Source organism: Coenobita brevimanus, chromosome 89 (genome assembly GCF_032717465.1).
Source record: "Coenobita brevimanus isolate Jiangsu-jjx chromosome 89, ASM3271746v2, whole genome shotgun sequence".
Taxonomy (NCBI): Eukaryota; Metazoa; Arthropoda; class Malacostraca; order Decapoda; family Coenobitidae; genus Coenobita; species Coenobita brevimanus.
Window position 1 is genome coordinate 2,846,793 of NC_137042.1, and position 7,174 is coordinate 2,853,966.

Genomic DNA, 7,174 nt, shown 5'->3' on the forward strand with positions numbered 1-7,174 from the left:
TAAAGTTAAACTTGCGCTCCTTAATTCCAGTACTAAAAAATTTTTACTTTGCACTGTCACTTATAATAATATAACCGGTACCGTGTTATTATATCAGGAGAGAGAGAGAGAGAGAGAGAGAGAGAGAGAGAGAGAGAGAGAGAGAGAGAGAGAGAGAGAGAGAGAGAGACAGACAGACAGACAGACAGACCGATGAACAACATACAGCAGTTTTCCCCCGTGGCCCCGTGATAATGTTGGAAGACCTGGCAGCTAATTCCATCCCATTTCCCAAGAGATTAACTTATTTCATTACCCCTCCCCCGTCAAGCCCCTTCTCTTCCTAACCCTCTTATCGTCTTATCTCTTCTTGTATTATACTTAAGACGATATACTTGAGCTGAGAGGGAGTCCTTGACGCCTGAGTGTCAGTATCTTTGCCACTAAGCTAAAATTCTTGTTGGTTAAAGAAGCTCCCTAACACCTCCACCTAGGCGATTTACTTTCCTTGTTACACCTTGCCATCCTCTTCTATGTCACTTAAGTCATTTTGATATTAGTCTTCTCCGCATAAATAACGTAAAAAACAATATGAGCCAACCGGATCAGAAAATATATCGGTAAGGAAAAGGTGTTAAGGAACTTCCTTACCCTCCGAGAATCCCTAACACTGTAATATTCTATTCCATATAATCCTAGGCAATTTGGTTAAGCTTAGAGTAAATGTGGGAGTCTGGAGGGGGGAGAGAGAGAGAGAGAGAGAGAGAGAGAGAGAGAGAGAGAGACAGACAGACAGACAGACAGAGACAGAGAAAAATAACGACACTGTTACTATATTTACCTTTAATCCCTTCATGTCCAATACAACTCTAGCACCGTATCCCAGCTTCAGCCAAACGATTTTGTTCAGTTCAGGAAACCTTTTACTACGCTGGATGATAACCATATGATCAAACTATGGCGCCTGGAGGTTTAGTGGGTAATTAAGGCGCTACAGCCGTATTGAGCCTGGGTAGGTTTATATCCAAGGGGTGGCTGGGGTTTATTGCTCACGTAATGCGACTCAGGGATGCGTGGGGTTGGACACACTTCTTAAATGTCAGGACCAAGTTGCCTAGACCAGAGCTTCTACGCTCCTCATGGGGCGACATAAGATTAGATGATAATGGTGATGATAACCATGAGTGTTAATTCTTCAACATTAATATTCTCACTCTGGCGGGAATAATCCAGCACTCTATTTCAACTAAAATTAGACGATTTTATTCATCTGATAGTGAGAATAATGTGGGAATCTGAGAATACTGATAGATAGTGTCAGCTTTCAGGCCTACAGTGTCACATTTCAGGCCTGCAGTGGCGAGGTGGATTCGAGGATGTTTTCAAGGTTCGATTTTATCACAGAAATCTAAATGGATGAACTGCATAAGAAAATCTAATATTATAAGAACCTTCTAAAACCCATATAGTTGTAGAGTTCAGAAACGAGGGACGATATCTGACATACCTCGCAGAAGCTAAAACACTTTCACGGTTCTGAAGAAGGGGGGAGGCGGTGACTGAATCGGTGGAGGGGTGGCCTGTAGTCCTAATGGTCACAGGTTCGAAAAGGACTCGGTCAGAGAAGAGTTTAAGGATTTAAATTTCATTAAACAGTTGTTACTGATCATAAGACCCGCAGACATGTCGCAAAAACACCCCTGCAAATACCAATACACCAGTCCTGTATAAGACAACCTTAAAATGTATTCAATTGGGACGGTGGGTGTTAGTGCCATAGTAGAAACATGTGAATGTAGGAGGAGTACTGGATCTAGGGGAACGGACTGTGGAGCTATGCCTGGCAACGGACACATAAATAAAATACCGTATAGCTCACCATAAATGCGCTTATTTATTTACTTATTTATTTATATATAATGAGAAAAGTGACAAACCATTAAACAGTAAGGTGTAGAAATTGTCAAGCCAGAGCCCCAAATCCGTACCAACGTTGCAAAAAAGGGCACAGAATTTTCCAGTAAATTCCTGGCCAACAGAAAATCCTGGATGCGACAAGGAGAGGAAAGCAGTATTAGAGAGAGAGAGAGAGAGAGAGAGAGAGAGAGAGAGAGAGAGAGAGAGAGAGAGAGAGAGAGTATATAATTTAATTTATGAAATAGATTTGTCTTAATTAACTTTTTGTATTATATAAGAGTACTGTAAGTGATATTTTTAACTTGCGATTGATCGTTTTAGATTTATCTTGATATGTATATAAATGGCTGTATATTGTTATTATTATTATTATAAAGAACTCCACGATTCCGTGGCGTTCTCATTGATGTTGTAGATATTATTGTAGATATTAAAGATATCGTCCCTCGCTCGCTAAATCTACTGTTACAAGAGTTTTAAAAATTTCGTAAAAGATCCACATTCCGTTTGCAGTTCATCTATATAGATTTCTGTGATACCAGTAAAGTGCTCTTTGTGATCGCATAACGAGCGAGCGAGCGCAGTGTTATCACAATTTCCCTCTGATGTAAAATCATAGACAGAATCTCCGATATTTAATTTATAAAGGTGATGCCAAAGGACACAATGTTATGACAGAACAATTTTTAATTTGATTTCGTAATTGAGGCGTTCATCGATTACAGCCGAACACTCCCTCGGAAAACTCGAGATTCCAAGGGGTTCCTACGCCTTTATGGGTGAGTTTTTAGTAGGTAAGAAAATTTATTGAATGAATGTATCACCTGCAGAAAGAATTTCAGCTCTACTTCACATAGGAGTGAAGTTATTAGCTTCTGCTTAGCGTGACGGTCTGGTCGGGCTGGGTCGGGCCAGATCGGGCGGGGCCGGTCATTTCCAAACTTAACTGAGAGTAACCATCGCTCGTTCGCATCGCTCGCTCCCTCGTAACCATTAAACCGTGAAAGCATCCTCAGTTGTATCGGCCTCGAACCCACCTCGCCACTGGATGTCTAAAACGTAATTACTAAATAAGATGCTAAATTCAGAGGCATATGCCAAAAATGTGTGTGTGTGTGTGTGTGTGTGTGTGTGTGTGTGTGTGTGTGTGTGTGTGTGTGTGTGTGAAACCTGCAGTCTGTTCGTGTGACTGAAAGTATTCTTTTTTGTCCACACGCATATGTGTGTGGAAACCTAAGATGTGTGTGTGTGTGTGTGTGTGTGTGTGTGTGTGTGTGTGTGTGTGTGTGTGTGTGTGTGTGTGTGTGTGTGTGTGTGTGTGTGTGTGTGTGTGTGTGTGTGTGTGTGTGTGTGTGTGTGTGAAACCTGTAGTCTATCCATGTGGTTAAGTGTATTTCTTTTGCCCTGAGGTGTATGTGGAAACCTAAGAAATGTGTGTATTCGGAGGGGAAATTAATATGTGTGTGTGTGTGTGTGTGTGTGTGTGTGTGTGTGTGTGTGTGTGTGTGTGTGTGCTCTATATATTTCAGATGCAACAGGTTAAGGACGGCACTTTCCATGAATATTAATGTAATATTTAATGCAGCATTTCCTACGTTTAGCACACGAGGAGGGGGAGGGGGGAGTACTGATAAGCCTCTCTCCGTATTCACCCTGGCCATTACAGGGGTGACGATGTTAAAACCACGTCCCTCATCACAACATCTGTAAGTTTAAAGGAGAAAATTGTGGTTTTCTTTTGGTCACTATTTATCAGATGTCAGCACAGGAATTCCATTAGCCTGAAGTGTTTTGAGTTTATACCTCATAATTTGCTGACTCCTTCTATAACACTTCCCTCGCTGATTAGCGCCTTTTCCCCCTTGAGGTCATTAATCCTCCCTGGGAGTCATTAACAACTCCAGGGGTCATTTGTGACGGAAATGTCACAGAAGAAAGGTGTTGGAAAATAATGATGTATAAACTGAAAACATTTCAAAATATTTCAATTCCAATCGCGGCTTCTGCTGAAAGTTATCCTTGTTATCTGCTCTTCCACCCATACTTTCATCTAGTATGGCTGAGATAAACAGGAGGATATTAATTTTTATCCTATGTCAAACTTCTAAATTCTGTCTCAAGTTACCGTTTCCCTTATTATCTATAAATCACTCCGTCTCCATTATATGTAGACATATCTCTCCTTGGCTCGTATGCTCGTCGGTTAAGGAAGTACATAACACCTTTTCGTAAACGACACGATTATTTCTGCTTATTACACCTTACTCTCCTATTTTGCTGTATATAAATCCTTTAAATATTGCCATACTCTGCATAAATAACAAGCAAAAGGTTATGAACCAGTCATATCCAAAAATAAATCGCCAAGGAAGAGGTGTTACGGAGCTTCCTTTACCCAACAAGAATACGGGATCTTATCACAGTTAAAGCCCCCTCTCTGCTTAACATATATACAGCAATCACGATACATAATGCTTATTGAACAAATGACGTGGAATTGATAAGGGAAGAGGGATGGAGTGAATAATTATGAATGAGTTTAGCATCACCTGTGCTCTGGTAGGAAGTAATTATTGTGCTGAAAAGGAGAGGATAAATATGGAAGACAGTGTAGAGAGTGAAAGTTGAAGCTGTCACAGAATCTAGAAATTAAGCGCACTCAGGGAGCGCATACCTCCACCAACGCTTATTCCAGACAACTCGGATCACCACCAAAATGTAATCAACTCTTCCTTGGCGGATGACCCACATATCCGGAAAATTTCATGAAAATCCAACTGTAACTTTATGACACATCTTGTGGACAGACATGCAAAAACCATGCCTGAACCGGGTCTCGAATTCTGATCACCACCAAAATTTTATCAATTCTTCCATGCCTCATGGCCCACATATACACAAAAATTAATTGAAATCCATCGCTAACGTTCTGAGATATCTTGTGCACAAATAGACAAACAAGGGTGAATACATAACCCCCTCCAGCTTTCGTTGGGGAAGATAATGGGGCAAAAGAGAAATGGAATGAATATTTAGGAAAACTTTCGAAAGTAACTAATGGCGTGACTGCTCAATTATGCCTTACTCCTTATGAAGTATTATTATTATTTTTTTCAATAGGAATGATGTGTTGGTAATATATGATGCTGATTACCAGTGATACCCTTACATATATAATGTGTACAAGTGATGTTGTTATGCTTAAAAATCATACTTTATTACACATGACTCCGTTTACAAATGATGTTGTTCTAAGAACAAATGACTCAGTTTGGAAATGACACTGTTTACAATCGATGCCGTTTACAAACAATGGTGGTTGTAAAAAGTGATGTTCTGTTAGGATATGATGATATTTACAAGTGATGCTTTTGATTAAAAAAGATTCTGTTTACAAGTGCTGTTCTGTTTACAAGTGACAGTGTTTACTAATAGTGTTTACAGAAAGTATTGTTTACAACTGATGTTGTTCTGTTCACAGTAAAGCTGCTTAATAGCTGAAAATATTTATGTTTCTCTGTTTATAATTGATGCAATTTCCATATATCACCACATATACTGCTTGCATATGGTGCTATGCATTTATTTTTTTCAATGCAAGAAAAAAGGAAACCAAAGCCAGAAGCCCGCATGATTGTTCCTTCCAAGAAAACATAAGAACAAAAAACAAATAGGGCCAAATTCAAGATCAGTCCATTTCGAGATGCCCGGACAAACTGCGTTTAAAAGTCTGGAGGCCATAGGCAGTAGGAAATACAGACAGAGGAAGACAGTTAAAGAGATACAGTCTACTAATGATGCTATCCTGCCTACTAGCTATTCTGGTTACCAACGATGCTGTGCTGTATACTAATGATGCTGTTGCGTTTGGGAGAGTGAAGGAATTTGTGGATTGGTTCATGAATTTACCAGCAAGTGTGGGAGAAAGTGTGGGGGAGGGTAATGTCATGCCATTTTTAGATACGGACTTGATGTGTGTGTGTGTGTGTGTGTGTGTGTGTGTGTGTGTGTGTGTGTGTGTGTGTGTGTGTGTGTGTGTGTGTGTGTGTGTGCTTTCGTTCATACGACAAAGTTTTTATTTATTATTTATTTACTACACATCTGATCAGGGAACGCACTCTCCTTTCAACAGTTAAAATCTAAAAACACAGTTATTTAATACAGTTCTTTAAATTTGTTAATCATTTTGGCAGACACAACATCGCCTGATACCTGGTTTCAAGAGAAATATTCTTACTGAGAAATTGTGCTCCCTTACATCTTTAGCATGATGTACTTCATGTAATTTACCTCTGTGTGGATTTTACCTTCTGCTTCCTAATAGCATGTTGTCTTTTGGTTAGTTTCCTTTCTTCTTGTTGCATAATATTACGATCTCGCTCTCTCTCTCTCTCTCTCTCTCTCTCTCTGAGTGTGTGTGTGTGTGTGTGTGTGTGTGTGTGTGTGTGTGTGTGTGTGTGTGTGTGTGTGTGTGTGTGTGTGTGTGTGTGTGTGTGTGTGTGTGTGCGTGTTTTAAGTGAATATCCCATACAACCGAAACATATTCAAGCGTTGCAAGTATATTCTTTATCCTACCCCCAGAAATCTGTCTCATCTATCTGTCTATCTATCTGTCTGTCTGCCTGTCTGTCTGTCTATCATGTTCGCCAGCAGTGTGTGCCTATTTCGTTTCTTTTCAATGTATATAGTGTTAATGTAATAAATTTTGGGGTCAACAGTTATCACAGTTTTCTTCTTAGCTGATTTTTTTGACTATTTTCTTATGCTCTGTATGCATATTCGATCTTTACTACCTTATCAGAGAGAGAGAGAGAGAGAGAGAGAGAGAGAGAGAAGAAGAAGAAGAAGAAGAAGAAGACGAAGACGAAGAAAAAGAAAAAGAAGTTTATGATGATGATGATGATGATGATGATGATGAAGGAGGTGGAGGAGGAAGAGAAAAAAAAATGAAGATAGAAGAAGAAGGACAAGGAGGAAGAAGTGATGGAGGAGGAGGAAAATAGAAAAAAGAAGAAAAAAATAAGACATTGAAGAAGACGAAAATATTGAAGAAGAAGGAGGAGGAGGAGGAGGAGGAGGAGGAGAAATTGAAGAAGAAATGGAAGAGAAGGAGGATGAGGGGAAGAAGAAAAAAAAGAAAGAAAGAAGGGGGTTAAACTGAGATGAAAGGAAGTGGCAAGATCAGTGTGTAGATGGATAACGGCGTAAGAGGATGGCAGTGTGTGTGTGTGTGTGTGTGTGTGTGTGTGTGTGTGTGTGTAAACCCCAGTCTTGGAGG